The sequence below is a fragment of the Protopterus annectens genome, chromosome 2.part2 (genome assembly GCF_019279795.1).
Source record: "Protopterus annectens isolate FY-2018-M chromosome 2.part2, PAN1.0, whole genome shotgun sequence".
In the NCBI taxonomy this organism is placed as follows: Eukaryota; Metazoa; Chordata; order Ceratodontiformes; family Protopteridae; genus Protopterus; species Protopterus annectens.
Window position 1 is genome coordinate 327,436,738 of NC_056730.1, and position 21,740 is coordinate 327,458,477.

Consider the following 21,740-nt stretch of genomic DNA (forward strand, 5'->3'; position numbering starts at 1 on the left):
GATCACTGTTCTGTGACGGTTTATTTTGTCAACGTTTTTGTATTACGTGTGGGATCTTTACCCTTGTTTTAAACATCACTATAGCAAGGTAATAGTGTTTGTAATTACTTATTAGTCAACCTTGCTGGTCTATACAAATGCTAACCTATGTTATTATTGCCTAATTCTTCTAATAACTGTAACTTCCTGATGCTGTTGTTTTTAACTACAGTTACCTAATTGGTGTAAGTAGTCCACCTATGAACCATAAGGCATAAAGGTGACATTAGTTGCATAGTTTGATTTTATTTTTCAGCTAACAGACATTATTGTAAATAACTATAGTCTGTCTGTATTACCCCACTCTGTGTTTTATTTCCTCTATGGTAAGCCTGTTAACACTGTGGTAAAGGGTTAGTCACTGTTCTGACCTTGTTTTAGAGTGTCTGGTATTATTTTTAGTTGTCTGTTATCTTCATCCTCGACTGCTTAATATACTTATTTTGTCTTCTCTCTCTTCCTTATTTGTTACCAGCTGTGTACACCTGAGTTCCTGACTTTTCCCAGGCTTAAGAAGCCCCGTTGAATCCATATTTAAGAACAAAGTCCTGAATAGGATTTATACGTCCTCCCCATAAAGACTTTCGACCCTGAATAGTCCTTTTGAAAAGTATGTCCTACTTTTTTATAATTTAATCTTTACTCTCCAGGTGATTTGACTTCCCTCCCAAGTTAACCAGCAGCCTACCCCCCCCCCCTAGCAACAGTTAAGTGACCCTCTCTTACTCTCCTTCTTCATCTCTGGCCTTGAGGCAACTCTCTCCTCTACCTTGACACAACACTTTGGTGAGCTCTCTGCTTGCTCTGTCTCTTGCTATTCCTGGACACGGCCACTAGGTGGCACCCTATCGATTAGAAAACTAATTATTTACCTTATCCACACAGTACAACTTTGCCCCTTGTTATCCCCTAGTCTTAACCCCTCTATATTAATATACTGCACCCAACACTGCTAACTCACTTAGCTACCCTACAATTATATTATCACCCCAAACCCACCATAGTCCTCCTTTACATTACCCTATAATTCACTTTTTACCCTGCAGGACACAGTGCTTCTCTCTCCTTCTCTGATTGTTTTACTGCCACTGGTCCCCTCTCTGGTCCCTACCCTTATACTTCCTCTGCCACACCTCCAATTCACTCACATCCTATCTCATTTCCTGCCTCACTCACACCTGCTAACTCTTTACTCCTATCTTTTGGCCACACCCCACTCTCCATACTCCTATCTAATTGCCACAACCCACTCTCCACCATCCTACTCCTCCAATTTCCAACCTTGCTAACCTCACCTCACTAAAAATATGCCTTTAAGCCTTAAACTACTTTATCTACTGCTACTCCTCAACATCCTTCTTTTAAACTATATTCTAACTTCCTACGAGTATTCTACACTTAGCAGGTCTCCTACTTTAACTAAACACACAACCTCTATCCTTCCTCTAGCAGAACAAACCTGTACTAATATCCTATCATACTGTCCCTACCTTCCCCCTCTCTTTCACAAATTACACCATAACAGGTTTCAAACCACTAGAAAGTTCTATCTAATGCCCTCCAAAAACTCTAAAATATTTCCAATCTCACAAACACTTTTACTGTTACATGGGGACATCCACCCCAACCCTGGCCCCAACAATCCTCTCAACCTCTCCCTTTCTAACCAAACTGCTAACAACTTCAGTTCACCTTTCTCTTCTAACTCCTTTCTATAGCACACCTAAATATTCGTAGTATCAACAATAAAATCACTCAACTCCATGCTCTAATTGACCTCTATGCATTTGATATCCTCTGTCTCACTGAAACATGGCTCAAACCAGGGACCAAAGACAACGAAATTACTCCTCCTGGTTATAGCACTTTAAGGCAAGATCGTCTTAACAAAAAGGGTGGGGGAGTGGCCTTACTATACAAATCCCAACTTCAAGCGGCCTTAATTGACTCCTGCCTCCCCCAGCCAATGCTGAAATACTCTGTAGCAAACTCCAAGTAAATAAGAGCAAAGCCATTTATATAATATGTTCCTATATCCCACCAGGCAATAACTTAAACACACTTGAAAATATTCTTAGCTGGGTCTCCTGTACCTTTCCTCAAGAAACCATAATCTTAGGAGACTTTAATATTGATTGGAACTCCTGCATCTCTCCCAAACCTACCTTTCACCTCAATCTCTTTAACTTTCAACAAACCATAAACTCCCCCACTAGAATTCACAAATCAACCAATAAACAAGCCATCCTGGACTGGATATTGATCAACAACAATCCCCTCTTATATGAAAGCGGAATACTCCCAGACAATATCAGCGACCATCTCCTCACCTACATCACTAAACAAAAAAAGAACAATCTCAAACAGCCTACTTATCGTACTGTACGTAACAAAAGAAACTTTAACCTGCCTACTTTCCTTAATGAACTCAAAGAATGTAACTGGTCAGCTCTAAAACACCTCCCACTGAGGAAGCAGTTGCCCATTTCAATAACACATTCCTACAAATTCTCCAACATCACGCCCTCTCGCTTAATTAGAATAGGATCCAAAGCCGCCTTGGCTTTCCAAACAGACCAAACAAACAATGCTAGCTAGGAATAAACTATGGACAAAATGGAGAACCACTAAAGATCCAACTGACCATCAAAACTTCAAACACCTCAGAAATATTTCAAAAAAACTCACCTATCTTGATAAAAAAAATTATTACCTTCAATATCAACAAAACCAAAATCACAACCCCAAAAAATTCTGGTCAGGAATCAATAAACTGCTCCATCCAGGGAATACCAAAACACCTACACCAGCTATCTTAGCTCAGACCCCACCCAATATAATAGCCAATGCTTTCAATAACTTCTTCTCTGAAACTATTACCTCTCTTGCAAACACCATGACTCCCATCGCTTCCCTTCAAAAGACCTCTCCTCAAAATAACACCCCCACTCTCAAATTTAGTACAGTCTCCACTACCCACATACGTAAGTTACTCTCTAAACTCAAACCATGCACCTCAGCGACAAACTACCAGCTGAATATCTGCAACTAGCAGCAGCAGAACTAGCTTACCCAGTCTCCATCTTAATTAACAGAACAATAACCGAATCTACTATTCCATCCTGCTGGAAAGTCTCCCATATCATTCCACTGCATAAAGGAGGTAACACTAATGAACTTTCTAATTTCCGCCTATAGCCTTACTATCTCCACTATCTAAAATTATGGAACGTTGTATACACCATCAACTCTTACAGCATCTCTTGCAAAACAGCCTACTCAGACTCCCAACATGGTTTTAGGCCCTATCATAGTACTTCCACTGCCCTTCTCTCCTTCACAGACATCATCAACAAAAATCGCAATAATAACCTTTTCTCCTCTGCCTTATTACTGGACCTCTCAAAAGCCTTTGATATGGTCAACCATCAACTTCTCCTGAAAACTTTGAAATCTCTCTCTGGACTCTTTGGCCATACAGTGGTTTGACTCTTATTTGAAAGATAGAAAACAAGCAGTCCTCTGGGACAGCCATTTATCCTCTCAGCTCCCAATCACTATCGGTGTCCCTCAAGGATCCATCTTAGGGCCCCTCCTCTTCTCCATATTTATAAATAACCTGTCTACCTCACTCCCGACATCCACCTGTATTCAGTATGCTGATGATTCTACTCTCATCTGTTCTTCTTTATCCCCAGAAGAACTTCACTCTTCCACCCAAAATGTCTTCTCAGCAGCGGAAAAATGGTTCCAACAAATCTGTCTCCTCCTTAATCCCAAAACCAAATTATTACTTTTCACCCCAACTCTTAAATCTGCCCCTATCTCCTTTTCCATTGTGTCAGGCAATGGCACTATTATTAAACCAGATTGTTCCACTAAACTACTAGGCGTTACAATAGACAATCAACTAAACTTTGATTGTCACATTGATCTAACCATCAAGGCTGTTAATAAAAGATAGGTGCCCTCTATAGACTCAAGCCCTTTCTTTCTGCAACCACCAGAGTGTCTCTTGCCCAAACTCATCTCATCTCTACACTATTGTATGCCTCTCCCTCATTCATCAACATTTCAAAAGCTAACCTTCAGAAACTTGCTACAGCCTACCATAGTATTGCCAGGTTTGCTACAGGTTCCCCATTCCGCTCACCATTGTCTTAATCTCAAAACCTTAACTGGCTTGAACTTCAAAATCTAATTCTCCTACATCAATTAGTCATCATTTATAAAATTCTCCATTACCCCTCTAATACACCCATACTAAATAACCTCATTACCCCATACAAAAATCTTACTTCCCTTTGCTCAGCCAGCAAACTTCTAGTAGCTACTCTCAAATCTCATAATAAAGCAGGTGACTCCTTATTTGCTAATGCTGTTGGCTCATACTGGAATAAACTTCCCATAGAACTGACCTCTTTAGGCTCATCACACCTTTTCAAAAAAAAAACTAAGAAACTATTTTCAATCCCACTGGTTATGTCCTTGCTCTAATCCTGACTGAACTCACCTAACAATCCCTCTCTACAGTCCGTGTCACTATCACTACTTCTATCACTCCAGTAGTGTACCTAGCATCCCACCTGCTCATTAATTTTTCCTATACTATCTATTTCTCTTATACTTGATATATCACTGCAACCTGTTTCTTCTCCCCATTTACTTAGCCTATAGGCTTATCACTTCTGTGCAAATCTCTATCCTAAAACTAGTGCCCCGGCACTACATGTTTTATCCTAATTTGTTATTAGTGTAAATACTTATAGACTCTTTATCTGTTATTGTTTTCTCTCCTCCTTATTTTTTAGCAGTCCTACTATTGCAATTGTTATAGGATTACAATTCCTCACTACTGTTTAGTTCTTGTTAAACTTCCTCTGCATTGTTACTCTACTACAAGAAAATGTTCCTTTTTTTGCTTATATGTTTTTCATATTTTTTGTTTATTGTAAGTTACTAGTACATAGTGGAGCTTTTCTCCTCGGGCCTCTGCTGAAAATGGACATGTATCCAGCCAGACTAGCCCGGTCAACAAATGTAAAATAAATAAAATAAATAAAAATTATTATGTCTATAGCACTATTATATTGACCTGAATACGGATATGTACTATATTTATTCTGTAGTGAAGAAAGCTAAAATTGCTGAGCATGGATTTAATGTTAGTGATAAACAAAGAAATAGATTTGTTGTTTCTGTTTCCTTTCTTATAGAAAGTCATTTTGCATCTATGTATTGTATATGATTTACTGCCAATACATTGGATGTTTTTTTATTAAATGAGATTTGGTTTTGCATAGCTGTTTGTTCATCATTAAACTTTAATAAAGGTTTCTGTTATTAAGTAAGTAAATAAATAAATGCTTCATTCATGACAGAATGGTAAGGCATAAAGAAATGATCAAAAGCTGAAACTTTCTGCAACATCAGTAAGCTAAAAGACTATAACTGAGTTCCAGGACAGATGAATACTTACAGTGATTTACGCCACTATGTATTTATTCTTTGTTTACTGTGTAAGTGAATTGGTCCCTTGACCCTTTTTAGCCATGACCCATGTGCTTAGACACAAATTCTACAATATTTTACAATGTGAGAATTAGATCAATTTCAGTGAGCTTTCATTAAAGAGTTATAAAGATGAAACTAAGCAAATACTAATTCAACAAGATAGATTTTCAAATGTGGACTACATCAATGTGAGGATTTTTTGTTTCAGAACTTACTCAGAGTTATACAGACATGGATTCATCTTTGCTCGTTGAGATAACTTCAAAGTTGAGTGTGGGTTTGGTATAGTAGTTAAGGTCTTTACTTTATAAGCAGAAGGTACAGGGTTTGATTCTGACCTCAGCTTACTGGCCTTTCAGGTTATTAAGCCAAGTATTTCCCTATGAATGAATGAAAATGTTTCTCCCAGAGACTGCTGCTACTTTGGAATAAACTCCCACTTCACCTGAAGCAGAGCTCCTCAATGACCCTATTTAAGCACAACCTTGACAACTGTATGTGAGAAAGTAAATTCACCCCAGGGGTGGTATTTATATTCCTCATGGACAAGGGCAGTTGATGCTGATCATTGATTTGCTCTGCTAACAATGCCCATCTAACCATAGTTAACTTGGGAGAAGGGTATTGCATGGCTAGGCTTGTAAAGGCCTTAGGGCCATTAGCTTAGTAACCTCTTATTAACCTTTAAGCAACCTCCAGCCCCCAACACAACCCAAATGACACATAGTCCACATACTCAGTGTGCCACTCAACTACAGCCCATAAGGCATAACGTACCCAACACTCTAGTCATAGGTGACTCTATAGTCAGGAACACTAATGTTCCACTCACCAGGCTAAACAAGGAAAAAGTTACTGTCAGCTGCCTGTCAGGTGCCAGGATCCGCCACGTAATGCACGCACTCAGGTCACTCCACAACAAGTACAAATATGACTCTGTCATTGTCCATGTTGGTGTGAATGACCTGAGACGTACCTCCCTGGACTACATGAAAAGAGACATGGAGGAGCTGTCTGATCTTGTAGCCCAGGCCGGTATGACCCTAGCCCTGAGTAGCATCCTGCCATCACCCAGAATGACACCACAGTACAAGGACAAAATGATTGACTTTAACAATTGGCTAAGCTTCTGGTGTCATTCTAAGGGAATCCAGTATCTGTCTGCTTGGGATGACATGATCAACAGACCATGCTGCTTTGCCAGAGATGGCCTGCACCTGTCACCATTGGGATTCCAGATACTGGCAAAGGCTCTTGCCACCCCTATAGTGCCTTTTTTAGGCAAGGTTCAAATGACAAATTCACCACCGTAACAGGTACAAGCAAGCAAAATCTGAGGGTAATGCTACTCAATGCTAGAAGTCTAAACCTCAAAATGCACTCACTTGAGGCACTCCTTAAAATGGAGAACATTGACATCTGTGCAGTGACAGAGACCTGGTTCAAAGCTCCAGAAAGCACCCCTGCATTACCAGGCTATAATTCATACCACACCTTTCGGCCACCAAACCCGGACCGAAACACTAAAGGTGGAGGCGTGTCCATATTCATTAAGGATATCCACACCTCCAAGCTAGTTGCTCAGCATAATGCATCCAAGATTATCCAAGTTCAACTAACTCTGGGCAAAACCGCAATCCAGATTGTAGCTTGCTACAGACCCCCCCACCATGCCCCAGGATTCCCACTCCTCTTTTCTTGATACACTGGAAAATATTAAGGTACAACCCAACACTCTAATAATGGGTGATTTCAACTACCCTACCATTAACTGGGAAAACTACTCATGTGCCAACTCTTTTGCTCAATGTTTTTTGGAAATCATCAATTCCAACGCTTTGGATCAACTTATCCACACCCCCACCAGAGGCAGCAATATCCTTGACCTGGTCATCACCAACATGGGTGACCGGTGTTCCACACCAGTGGTCAGCTCCTCGTTGGTCAGATCCGACCACAAGCTAATCACCCTAGACATCCACATCCCGCTCCCACCCCCCATTAGGAAAACAACCATAAAAAATTTCTCCAAAGCCAACTTCACGCTTCTTAAGACAGAAGTGGCAAACTTCATGACACCCATGCAGATGGACAATAGAGGTACGACTGCTGAATCCTGCACAAATGCACTTTATAAGCACTTACACGAGTGCATGGATCATGCTATCCCTAACAGAACCAAGATGCTATCCTCCAAAAAAGGAAGCCAATCTGGTGGTCTTCTGCCATAAACAAACTCTACAACAGAAGAAAGAAACTGTTGCAAAAAAGAGTAAAATCCCACGATTGGAGGAACTCCCTGGTCAGCCTCAGTAAGAAGCTGAGATCCCTCATAAAATCCTCCAAAGCTAGTTATGAAAACAAAATTGCCACTGATTCTAAAGACAACCACAAAGCATTCTATAGCTATGTTAAAAATCTCAATGGCAACACTCAGATCTGCTCTGAGTTACAGCACAATGACACTAAATATAAAGAACCAACTGATATTGCCAACATCCTGGCAGATAGGTTCAGTGCTAACTTTACCCCCCTCTCACCCCATAAAGGGCCCATCTTTATACCAGAAGAATGTAAAGTTCCTGTAATCACGGCTGTACAGGTAAAAACTTCACTCTCCAAAGCCAAGAACACAGCATCCATGGGACCTGACAACATCCCAGGCTGCCTTCTACATGAACTACAGAATGAACTGGCACCCCACCTAAGTACCATGTTCAATCATAACCTCACCTCAGGCTTTGTGCCCATTGAATGGTGCACCATGACAGTTATCCCACTCCACAAAGGGGGGGCCACAACAGACCCCAGGAACTACCGCCCCATTAGCCTGATGAGCCTCGTCTGCAAGGCCATGGAACGTATCATCATGGAACTCATAAACAAAGACATTGGAGAGCTCCAAACCCTGGACCCCACACAGTTTGGGTTTGTAAATGGCAGATCATGTCTCCTAAACCTGATAGACTTCTTTGAAGTAGTCACCAAGGCCATGGATGAGGGTAAGGTGGTTCACACAGCCTATCTAGATCTCGCCAAGGCGTTCAACACCATCCCCCACTCTGGAATTATAGATAAACTCACTAAACTAGTTATAAATCCCTATGTCACAAGATGGGTTGCCACCTGGCTTACTGAAAGAACCCACACTGTGAAAGTAGCAGACTCCAAATCAGACTTCAGACCAGTGACAAGTGGAGTACCACAGGGTTCAGTCCTGGGTCCTCTCCTGTTTGGTATCTACTTCTCTGAAGTACAGGCTAACACAGAAGGTCTTTGGCTAACTAAATTTGCAGATGACTGCAAACTAGGAGCCATAATTGAAACTCCTAATGATGTGGACATCCTACAAAAGAGCCTCACTGAGACAGATGCCTGGTGTCAAAGACATGGTCTCAAGCTCAATGCCAAAAAGTGCATTGTCATCCCCTTTGGTAAAAATTCTGTACCCATGAACTACCACATAGGTGGTAGTCTACTTAACACTGAAAGTGTGATAAGAGACCTTGGGACACAGGTGGACAGTAGTCTCTCCTTTGATAATCACATTGCCAAAGTGGTCAGGAAATCCTTCTACGTGGCACACCTCATCACAAAAGGTTTCTCATCCAGAAAAAAAGAGGTCATTGTTCCCCTCTACTCATCACTCATTAGACCCATTATAGAGTACAACGCCCCTTTTGTTATGCACCTCACAAGACAGCTACAACAACTGGAAAGGCCGCAAAAATACCTCACAAAGAGGATTACTGGCCTCAAACAGATGCCTTCATGAACCGTCTCAAAAAACTCCAGCTTTACTCCATTGCATATCGCCTACTCAAAGGTGATCTCTGCCTAACATACAAAGCTATGTCAAACCCAGAGCTGTTGGACATACTCCACTTAAAGAAATCCCAATCCCTCCGAGCTACACGCTCTAGGGATCTAAACCTTGTCACCACAATAAACAGAACATGCTGGAGGGACAGATTCCTGTCCCAGAGTCTTCCCATACTCTGGAACAGACTACCTATCTATGTCAAACAGAGCTCCTCATTAGCAATCTTCAAGAAAAATCTTGATGATCGGATGGGTAATAAGAAATTCACCCCGGGGATCACCTCTGTGGTTCTACTTGACAGGGGCACAGGAAAATAATTTTCTTGGGTGGCGAAAGCCAGGGTACATTTTTGGCTAGGCTTGTATAGGCCCTAGGGCCAATAGCCTAGTACCTACCTATGAACCTATGAGCCCATCTGCTTAATAATAATATACCCTGTGTTTCTGAAGTATAGCCAAACTATTCACTTATGCTGCGCTGAGAAGGTCAGTAAAAAGGCTGAAACATGCATGTCCACAGCTAGTGGGGTTTTGCTTTAGTGGCCCGAATGTAACCATAAAGATTTAAAAAGCAAAAAAAAAAGTCATGGACATTCAGAAGCCATGTAGCTGAAATACTTGATGTCCTGAAGGGGTCAGTTACATCCCATGGGCCTCTGCTACAGGAGGTTTAAGGTATCACATAGTGAAAACTCTAGGCTATCTGGGTTTTCCTTTCAGTTTTCAATAATAATAACCTGTATAGAAACTGAAGAAATAAACCAGCTACAAATGTACTAATATGAATGTGTCCAGTAGAAACTCTATTAATATTCATGTTATAATAGATTAATCAACTACAAGAAAACTACAGATTTACTAAGGTATCAGTAATATGAATGTCTTCATAGTGATAAGAGATAAAATAGACTTAGGAAACACCAGCAAACAAAAGGAAACAAGGTCAAAATGGATATGCCTAACAATATAAAGAAATATTCCAATAATCATTACAGTAGTGGCTCAATTATGAACTCTTCTCTCATTCTCACAGCCTATATTCATAAATATATAGGAAATGTTGTTAGTCTTCTAGGCCAGTCTTTCAGTTCCTAAAGATAATGGTAGGCACTGCCAAGTACTAGTTGTCTAAACCAAGCTACCCCTTCAGTGGGGAGTAAGATAATATTTCCCCCTGTGGTTAGAAGTGAAAACCCATTATCCAACCCATTATGGAGATAGCCATGAAGAGGCCAGTAAACAGAACCATATACTTTTTTTTTACAGAAAACTTTCACTCATGCCAAGGTAATCTGTCTCAGGTTCCAAACAGAGACAGCAGTGGTCATCTTCAAAATTTACTCTACCTCTTGTGAATAGTTCAGTAAGTTCTGGGTAAAACACAGGAAAGGGTTGTCAGGGGTTTCCTTCGTCCTTTTGACACCTTTAACTGCTGGCTATGCAGTTTTATAATCAGGGACAAACTCCAGCTTCATTGTAACTGTTTAAAATGTCTCACATGGATGTTAAGATAGCATCATTTTATATAACATTAATAACTGACTGGTTGCAATATCCTCACTTTTTTATGAATAAACAGAGCTGAGAAATTCGCAAAAAAGGCATAGTGCCTAAAGCATTTTGTGGGGAGTAGAAGTGATACAGGAATCTCCATTATCAATATTACCAAACCTGTACAATTACCAGAGGTGTGCAAACTAGAGTGTCCTGGCATGAGAGGCAGTTGCCAGCAGCATTTGACAAAAGGCCACGACAGTAAAGGAAGCCCCTAGTAATCCAGTTATCCTAATGAATGGGGAGTGAGTCTATAGGATATTGAACTGAATGTCATCCAACATCCCAGTCCTGAAATTATTCCACTGGTTCTACAAAGGAGCACCTAAAATTAATGTTTCTTAGTGTCCAGGGCCTAAAATCCTGCTTGTACTATATAGTTCAGTAGTTCACTTTAAGAGATGGATTAGGTCAATTTCAGGCACAAACCAAATCAGGTGAGAAAGTCTGAGCTGGAGCTAGTTAATACATTATGGCAGTAATGGCATATGCATGAAAGTTAGGTAGTCTCAGACCACTAAGGCTTCTGGCTAGAAGTAGCTTTGCTCTGAAATCCTGAGGGGACTTAATTTTCAAAGAAAGTTGACAATTAACCTCTGATTTTTACTAGTTTTTCAGTCCCAATAAGTTGCGCCAGATAATAAGTAAAGAGAATGTACTTGGGTGACAGAATCTTTTTCACTGCATTAATCCTGGTCAAGAAGGGGAGACAGAGTTTGTTTGCCTATAGATTATTACTTGTATGTCAGCTATCAGTAGTTTAACATTTTCATTTAACATTATGGCTAAGCTGTAGACTAGATTTATTCCTACATTCTTGTGTCTATACAATTTATGCCTATTGTCTTCAGGAGATTATTTTGAGAAAGCCATGGAGTATTTAATTTCCGGAAAACACTTGCATTTTTGTTCAGAAAACACCCTGACATTTGGTTAAAATCATTTTAACACCTTACACACTTCTCCTATATAAACTAGTGGATCTGCAAGCCAAAATTCCCCCTTGTCTGCAGTCCAGTAGAATGAAATTTGTTGATGGGAAGACAGAATGGCATCTAAAGGTGTCTAATGGTACTTCTAAAGCATGGCAAGAGTCCCTGGTACTATCGCAGACAGCACTGGTGAAAGCATGCATCTTTGTCTTCTTCCTCATTAGAAACTAAAAGTGTAGAGTGAAGTCCACCTGTAAAACATGTGCAACTGATTCTTTATAAAGGAACTTGCATCAGTCTAAACAATGGCTTACAGTAATGTATGCCTGAAATGCACCCTATAAGACTGACCATTCAAATGAGTAAAACATCTTCTGTAAATCTAGAAACTTCCTTACACCTATTAGTTTGTGTCATGTTTTAACCAAAGTGTGAATGAATTTGTACCTTCCTGCCTACCTCTGAAAAAAAGCTATATTGGGGGCTAGTAATACAGGCTTTTACCTACTTTTTTCACATAAATTCCAGTTTTAGGCAGGATTAGTGAGATGGGTTTGTAGTCAAGTAGGGAGAGTGGATCCTGGCCCAGTTTTGGAAACAAAACGATAAAGGTTAGTCTAGATAATCAGGTGAGCTGCCCCAGTTCTTCTGCCCATTTATACAGCTTCAAGATTAAAGAATGTGAAGGTTCTGATACACCATAAGGAAATTCCCTGACAGATCATTAGGTACAGGTGCTTTACCTGAAGGATGTCTACTAACAGTCTACTTAGTGGTGGATAGCAGTAGGCTGCTGTTTACAGTTGTAGTAGTTCTACAGATCAGAGAAAGTTCTTCCTAAACTGACCAGCACTATAGTCCTGGGACTGGTAAAGTTCCTGATAACTGCTATGCATTATCACTGATTTTAAAGGAATTGTGCTGAGGCATACCAAGCTCATCCTTGATGGCTAAGATGGTCATTTATCTATATCTGCCCATGAACCAAGCTGCCAGTAGTTTGGAGGATTTAATACCATTTGCTTAATGGAACTGTTTCCTTCTCTGTCATCTAGGTTAATGGATGTTATAATGAAGAACTTTACACCCCTTTTTAAGTTGCCATAATTAATATCCTAGCAGTTTAACACTATGCAATCAATTCACATCCACCAATGTTGGTATTTCTTTATCCCACTGCTGTTTAAAAAGGAATGTGAGCATTCTTTTAACTTCAAATGTAAGATTCTCCTATTTAATTTCAGTCACACATATGTCTTCTCCATAATCTCTCCAAAGTCCTGGAATTATCTTTCCTTGAAGGTCTATATTTCCCTGACATGTCAGGATGACAAGTATGAATGAATCTCTCTGGTGTGTTGTGATGAGAAGGTTGGACCTCCATAGCTGGGTGGAGGGATGGGTGTTTAGGTCTGTAACTTTCATTGTTTTGAAATTGTGGTTCAATAGGAACAAGAGAAGTGCTCTATCACTATCTCCTCTTTTAACTTTATTGAGATGATAAACTAGTAATCAAGCACATTAGCTGCCCATATAATGGATGAAAAATAAGTAAAATTCTTCTATTTTCGATGGAGTGATATTAAATCAGTGAGTGGATGAACAGTCTCTTAATTAGGGCTATGAAAGTTCTCTGCAACAATACCTCCCTTGTGCAATCTGACCATGAGAACAGCTCATCGGCCCTATCAGTTATTTCAGATTTTAATTTCCATTTGAGGTTTTGAAATGTTCTGTTTTGGTTAACCCTAAACAGTTCAAAATACCACAGCCTGTCCATGCATTGTACAACCAGGTAACATTACTTATATTTAGCTTTATTTCCTGTAAAAAAAAAAATATTGACTTTTGCCCTTGAAATAACATACTACACTATCCTCTGTCTGACAGTAGTTCTAAGAGCCCAAATATTCCACAATGAAATTTTAAGTTCTGGTTTACTGCTCCACAATGTGAAAGGTAGTCAAACAAAGGAGCACTGCAATTCTGCTGTGTGAGTGTCATCAAGATTAAAATCTAGAAATAGGTTCATAGATTAGTACTAAGCTAACTGCCCTTGCGAGCCATTTTAAGCCTAGCCAAGCCAAGAGAGACTCTCAAACCCTGCACCTTGTGTTTGCAAAACCAAACACCATAAAACTACCCTCCTAACCCCTCAAGTGAAGTATTAAAATACAATACAGAAACAATGTAATATCTTCTTCAAAAAAAAGTATAGTTAAACACAATAAGTCAATGTGCTACAGAATTTGCTTTATCAATATTTTAATACACATTTTCTGGGGGATAGGAACACTGAAGAGTAGAACTCCTTTAGTACAAAGATCAAGGCATTATAGAGCCAGTCCAAAAGTTCTAAGGCTTGAACAATTGATCCCATCAAAAGAGAGAGATTTTTCTTGATGAGCCCATTAAGTTGCCAACTACATATCACGGAGCAGTGTACGAGTGGTATAACTTAAGATCATCACCAAAAAATATATAACATTGTGCTTTGTTGAGAAAACACTTGTAGGGTATTTATATTAGTAATCAGGCAAGCTTAATTATCTAAAGTAATTCATGCAGTATAATGGATCTATGCTGTTGCGTTGGTAGCACAAAAGACCACAGCAAGCTTTTGTGGAAAACTGACACCATTTCCGAACCACAATCTGCAAATTTTGTCACTTGATAAGGGGCCAAGACACTGCCAAAATCTAAAATAAATAAGCAAAATCTGTGGGAACTATATAAATGACAACTCAACATGACACATCTATGTTACTAAATGAAGGATAGCATTTTGTGCTATTAAAGAACTAATAACCTACTTAAGTTTTTCCTTTTTGTATCTGCTATTTACATACATCTTTCATGTTAGCATTGAAATAGATCTTGTGATATGCAGCTGTGTATTCTAAGTGCCCAGCTGCATAAGCTACCATCTCCCCTCAAAAATTGAGCTGTAGAACACATGAAACATTTACTGTCTGCATACAGGATTTCTGCAGACCACACCACCAACCGGCAACTTAGAAGAAACAGGAATACAAATTTCCTACATTAACATCATATATAGATATATATCTATATCCATCCATCCATCCATCCATCCACAACCCCTTTTTCCCATTTTGCATGTTGGGGTCTCTCTATATCTATACATATATATATATATATATATATATATTTATATATATATATCTATACATATATATATATATATATATATATATATATATGTATACACACAACACACGCAATTACAATATATAAAATTACAATATATTTTTCCTATTGGCTTAAAACATGCAGAACTGTTTCAAATGTTAAATCTGTATTACCCATCATTCACCCATTCTGAGATGAGTGTGCAATAATCTTCTTTGAATATGAGCACAGTCTGTTGAGTGGCAAACCAATCAGGGTTGGTTTCTGGATCCTAGTGCACATAACTATGCATGACAATATATTGCCAACTCCAAGTCTGCAGGAACACACAGGCAAAATGCAAATGCAGCAAATTTTATGCAATCGCTTGAGTGCCTAGGCAACATGTTATACTATCCCGACATCATGCCCTTGTATGCAACTGAGAAAATATTAAAATTGTACCCTTTAAAACAAAGACATCAAGCAGAATATTAGTTAAGTACAACTAAATACGAGGGGTATTACATAGTGTAAGTGGTGGTATGGAGTAAAAGCGCTAACACATATGCAAGAAAAGGTATGGATGAGAACCATGTGTTGCTACAATAATCAACTAACTGTACACTGCAGTGTTTACATTTTCAGTCAGGTGCAGGGTCATCTTTACCTGTGTACAACCTTGAAAATGTTTGTTTAGTTATATGCTTGCTGTATAAAATGAGTTGCAATTACTGGTAGATCTTGGGTAAGGAACTCCATCATATCCTCTCCTTCGTCTAGTTCTTCAGGTAGGAGTATAAAAACAATTGGCTATTGTGGTTTAAAGCTAGAACAAACATTGCCTGATACTAGGCTTGGCAGGAGACAGAAGGGTCGATGGCTTCAGCAATGCAGACTGTTTGAAATGCTTGGTGGATGATAACTTGAAGGGTACATCAGGTGCAGATCAGTCCAGTCTCTTGTTATCCTATGGGCAGTCATCTACATGCTTCATCCACTGGTGAGAATGAATGATAGCCTGTGGAGATCTTCTGTTAACCAGCGTATTGATAAATGCCTTTGTTTCTTCAGGAATGTCAAATGAGCCCTGTTGACTAGTATGATTTGCTGTTGATGTTGTAGGAAATGAAATCTTAGCTGGAAATTAATCCCTCATTTTCTAAGGTGCCATATTAATGTTACCATTGTCTTCTGTTTTTAAGAAGCAATTACTATAGTCAAGAGCAACACAAACCGATATCGCTACCGGAGCTTAAACTGCATTATATTAATTACAAGGACTCTGAAAATTCAATTTTAGATTTAACATTCCACAGATAATAAAGATACAATGTATCTTTTAGCTAGAAGCTAACAGTTTCTAATGTAGATGTTTTAACTGTTTTTTGAATGTTGTCTGTTTCTATGATTTATTTTCAATTTATTGTGCATATTCTAGATGCATATTTATTTGGAAACAAAGTGGTTTAACTTATGTTTTTTTTCAAAGAAAGGATTTTAATAGTTAACTTTAAGTGCTTATAGTTTATGTTTTACTTATCTAAGGACATTATGTATTTATTTATACCTTTACTGTGTGGCGTATGTCCTAGAAAGTCGTGCTCAGAACTAGTTTCTACCATTTGAAAACTTAAAGGATGACTGATTTTAAGTGCAAATATTAAGTTTCTTTCTGTTTGCTAGTTTTGACTAACTTGTAAATTAGATTGGTGTAACCTGTGAAATAGTTTCGGACACTAGTAAATGTGCATACCCTTGCAGTCACAAGATATGTGCAGCCTGTAAAATGCTTTTGATCATTAGTAAATGTGTATACTCTTGCAACCACAAAGCATACACACATATTTATATATATATATATATATATATATATATATATATATATATATATATATATATATACACACACACACACACACACACACACACACACATATGTTGTAGTTGCGTCTTTCTGCTTAGACCGGTTAGGGGTCGCCACAGCAGAACACTGGTCTGCTAATGATTGGCAGTAGACAAACTAAATAATTCAACAAACTAATAAAAAATAAAACATGGAAAAAGCACCACGCTAGGAAACAAAAACTGTATGTTAGCGCTTTTGTTTACTAAAAATATGTAAACTTCTTCAGACCGATTTTTACATGCTGAGTTGCCAGCTCTGATGCACAACCTTCAACGAAGGTATGCCCATTCACGCATGTCTCCACACAGAAGACGCTCTAGCTGAGAATCGAACAGGACAACATTTTACCGTGAGGCGACAACGCTAGCGCAGCACCACCACCACCGCAGTTTTATATATATATATATATATATATATATATATATATAAATATATATATATATATATTTGCATATATTGCACAGCATTACTTTTTGTTAGAGTAGTTAGGAAACAGGTAAACATGAGCTCAGTGGAGTGTGGGAAGATGTTAGTGTCATTCCTGACTAAGGACTGTAAAACCAGCAGAATTTCATATGCAGGTATGTCCAAAGAAGACATGATATCAGCCTTGTGTGCATGTAAAATGCAGTCAACTGAAAATGGAGGTACTGAGGCAGTGCTTTTCGGTGTAGTGGACATCAGCAAAATAACTGAGTCTCAGATTATATCAGAGCTCAGCTGAAATTAAAGAGAATAGTACTGGAAATGAAACACATAGAGGCTGGGAGATGAACAGCTTGAGGTGCAAAGGGAGTGAGAACAAAGAAAGAGTGAATGAGAGCAGACTGAGGATGAAGCCAAAAAAAGTTAGAATGAGTAAAAAGAAAGAAATAGTATGAGCACGAGAGGCGAACACTGGCCCTTTGTCAAAGGATAATGAGTAATTGAGGTGAATACCTGTCAATGCCAGCAACATATTGTTTCCTGAGCAAAAGAGGATTACTTTGACAGTTTCATTCAGACATTTGAAAGGATGTGTAATCAACACCAACCTTGACCAAGGGCAAAAACTTCTTTGCTCACTGGTGTCCAAAATGTCAGATGTAGATTTGCTGAATTACAATGAATTTAAACACTGATTGTGTGAACGTTTTTAACTGACTCCTGAAGCCAACAGGAAAGTCAGAGAACATAAAACAAAACCAGATGAAAAAGTATGTGATTGTATTGCAGAAATAACCCTTTACATTTCCAAGTGAGTGAGTGTATGTCAAGTCACTACCTATGAAATTCCTTGAGCCCTTGTGATAAGACAGCAAGCACTCATAACTTTCCCCTGAGGACAAGAGACTCTATTTAGCAGATTGGGAGTACAACACTGCTGACGAACTGGGGGGGGGGGGGTGAACTCTGTTTAGCTAATAGAGCACAACTGCATAAGAAGGGGGTATGCTAAGGGGTCAGTCTAAATCTTCGCAGTGAGAAACACAGGCAAATGGGAAAACACTGGTTCAAATACATGAAAAGATCTTATAGTAAATCATGTCCAGTATAACTAGATGGGGCATGTAAGGTCAAAATGTCTACAATAATAGGTTAAAGTACAAAAGGCATATAAAGGAGCTAATAAAAATGTCAACACAGTGGTGCAGATTGACCTGAGACTGCAAATGATGTAGATTATCTCAAAGGCCTCTGCCCTCTTCAGGTAGAGAATACAGAATACCATTTTTAAGAGGGACACTGCAACAGCTGCAACTATTGTTAGCCTGCAACTGTTAGACAGAAATATTACCAGCCCAAGAAGTTCACTATGGCTAGGGCCATCAAAGAGACACCTTTTCAGGTACCATTAACCAAAGTTAATTTGGATTGGATAATGGGGTCAATGAAACAAGCATGTGGAAGTGTTTGATATTCCACTTTTGTAGTAGGTAATGACCTTGATACACACTACCCTATGTTTATATTGTTATTAACAGCAGGTATGGAGTAAAATCCCATAGGAGATGTAGCCAGTATCCTAACATTCAAAATAGGCCGATAATGTGGCCACTTCAGAAAAAGAGCTTGAAGGTAGTGAAACGCCTAAATCAGAGCTGCAGTTGTCAGTAGGTATTGTGCCTCCTCTGGATAGCATTACTTTAGAAGAAAATGATTGGACCTTGTTTTCATATTTGCTGAAAGTGATGACCAGACAATATCATAATGCTGCTTAAAACCTGAGCTTTGGCCAGCTAAGATCTAGATGTATTCAACTGGACATATAAGAGAATTTAAGTACCTTTTATCTGCACTTTTTTCAAATAATACAGCATTTTAATTGATTTATTTGTGTTGCATTGAATATTAACTGAACTGGAAGTTCTGACTCTGTTTTTTCAGTTAGTGTTTGCTAGATTTTATTGCCTGTTAGAATTCCTGCTTAGACAGTAATTGCAGTTGGTGGTAGTCTTATTCATTGATATCTTGTTACTGCCTATTTAAGTGGTACATTTTGGAATATTTTCTACTTAAAACCTGAGCTTTTGCCAGCTAAGATCTAGCTGTATTCAACTGGACGCATAAGAGAATTTAAGTACCTTTTATTTATTTATTTTATTTTACATTTGTTGACCGGGATAGTCTGACTGGATGCATGTCCATTTTCAGTGGAGGCCCGGGGAGAAAAGCTCCAAGGGTAAGCAGATACAGCATTACATAATACCAGCATTACATATTACAAACAGACTATTTACAGAGATTACATAAGTAAGCAAATTAGTTCCACAGGTTACAGTAAATCCTGAGCACAAGTCAGGATTAAATTAAATTACACAGTAAACTGGTTAACAGATTTTTGCACATTCTAGAGAGAGTTAGCCAGGCTTGATACATTGACATAGCCAGTTAAGTGACAAATGTTGTTTGAGTCTAGTTTTAAATTGACCTAAGGTGGAAAGTAAGGTAATATCAGCTGGAAGAGAGTTCCAGGATCTACTTGCAGAGTTTGCAAAGAGAGAATCACCGGCTGTGTTATTAATTTTGCTAGTTTGAATTAATAGTTTGTTAGAGGATCGAAGCGGTCTAGGATTGTTATAGGGAGTGATAATATTTTTAACTGCAGGAGTATTGTCCGAATTATAGAGGATTTTATTGGCCATAATCAGTTGGTTATACTGGATTAGGCTGGGTAGTTCAAGCCACCCAAGCTGATTTAAATTGATGCAATGATGTGTCCTAGAAAGGCAGCCCAGTGGCAAACCTGGCAATGTGGTTGTAGCAAATTGAGAGTTTGTTAAGGACAGTCTTGTTTAAATTCGAGAGTAGAGGGGATGCATACAGAAGGGTTGAAAAAAGGTGATAGCGAGCTATGGTAATTTTAGCTGGAGGGGTTAGGAAGGCTTTTATTCTGTAAAGTGACCCTAGTTTTTTATTGATGGTTTTGATAGTTTGGTTAACATGTAGGTCAAATTTTAGATTATTGTCTATGATGACACCTAATAGTTTTGTAGATGGGTCAGGGGAGATTATTGTGCCATCATTTGATTTTATGGTAAAGGTGAAAGCGGTAGACTTACGTGTTGGTGAAAATAACAGCATTTTAGTTTTTTTGGGATTTAGGATCAGATGATGTTCAGAAAGCCAGTTTTCTATTGTATTAAAGGTGGTCTGGGTAGCTGACCATAGCTCTACTGGAGATGTGGCTGAGCAAATCAGAGTAGAGTCATGAGCATATTGGATACAGCTGACTTTTGGGATGACAGTATAAAGGTTGTTAATGAAGATAGAGAATAGCAAGATTCCTAGTATCGAGCCTTGTGGTACTCCAAGGGTGTTAGGTGGAAGGTTAGAGAGTTTGTTCTGCCAGAGGACAGCCTGCTGTCGACCATTCAGGTAGGACTGAAACCACTGGAGGGCTCCAGTATCTAGACAGAATGTTTGCAGGGTGTGGATTAAAAGTTGGTGATCAACCATATCGACTGCCTTGGAAAGATCCAAAAAAAAGGCTGAGGATATATAATTATTGTTGCAATTATGGTTTATGGTGTTAGTAAAGGCTAGGAGGGCTGAAGTAGTGCTGTGATGAGGACAGAAGCCATGCTGAGTGTCTGCCATAAGGCTATTTTGGATTAGGTGGTTCATGAGTTGTCTCTGAATACATTTTCCATAATCTTTGCAAGTGGAGAGAGTATAGCTATTGGCCTATAATTGAATTCAGTAGAGCTGCCTCTATCTGCACTTATCTGCACTTTTTTTCAAATAATATAACATTTTAATTGATTTATTTGTGTTGCATTGAATATTAACTGAACTGGAAGTTTTGACTGTTTTTTCAGTTAGTTCCCCACCCACTCTCCCTGGTTTTGTTTTGGTGTTAATCTTGGTGGCTTTGAAATTGCCCGCCCGTCTTGTAAATTTGTGTTTGGATACTCCTTCTGGGCCCATCTCATTTGCTCACTCAACTGAATGCAGTGAGATTATATTCTGATTTCAGGCACTCCTACTGTGTACAAAGAGAGCATCTGGGAAAGAAAAAAAAATAAAATGTTTAAGCTTGTTTCCTGCCTTTCCTGTAAGTGGTCTAGGCTGTTTGTAGGCTTCTGAGCCCCCAAGCCTTTCTGTGTTGGAGGGAAGCCTTCTAGCTTAATTTTGTTTCTTAGAACTAACCAGTTTTCTAGTTTCAGCACTCAAATCTGTTTCTTTGAACTCAGCACTTGTTCAGAACACATTGTAAGCACTAAATAAGCTGCAAATTACTAGAGCACTCAACTTTCCTCACTTGTCTAGAGGAAAGCAGTTTTTAGTACTTAATAAATAAGCACCTGTCCAGACATGTCTAAGGGTCAGCTCCCGGAGATTTCTCCTGTCTACCT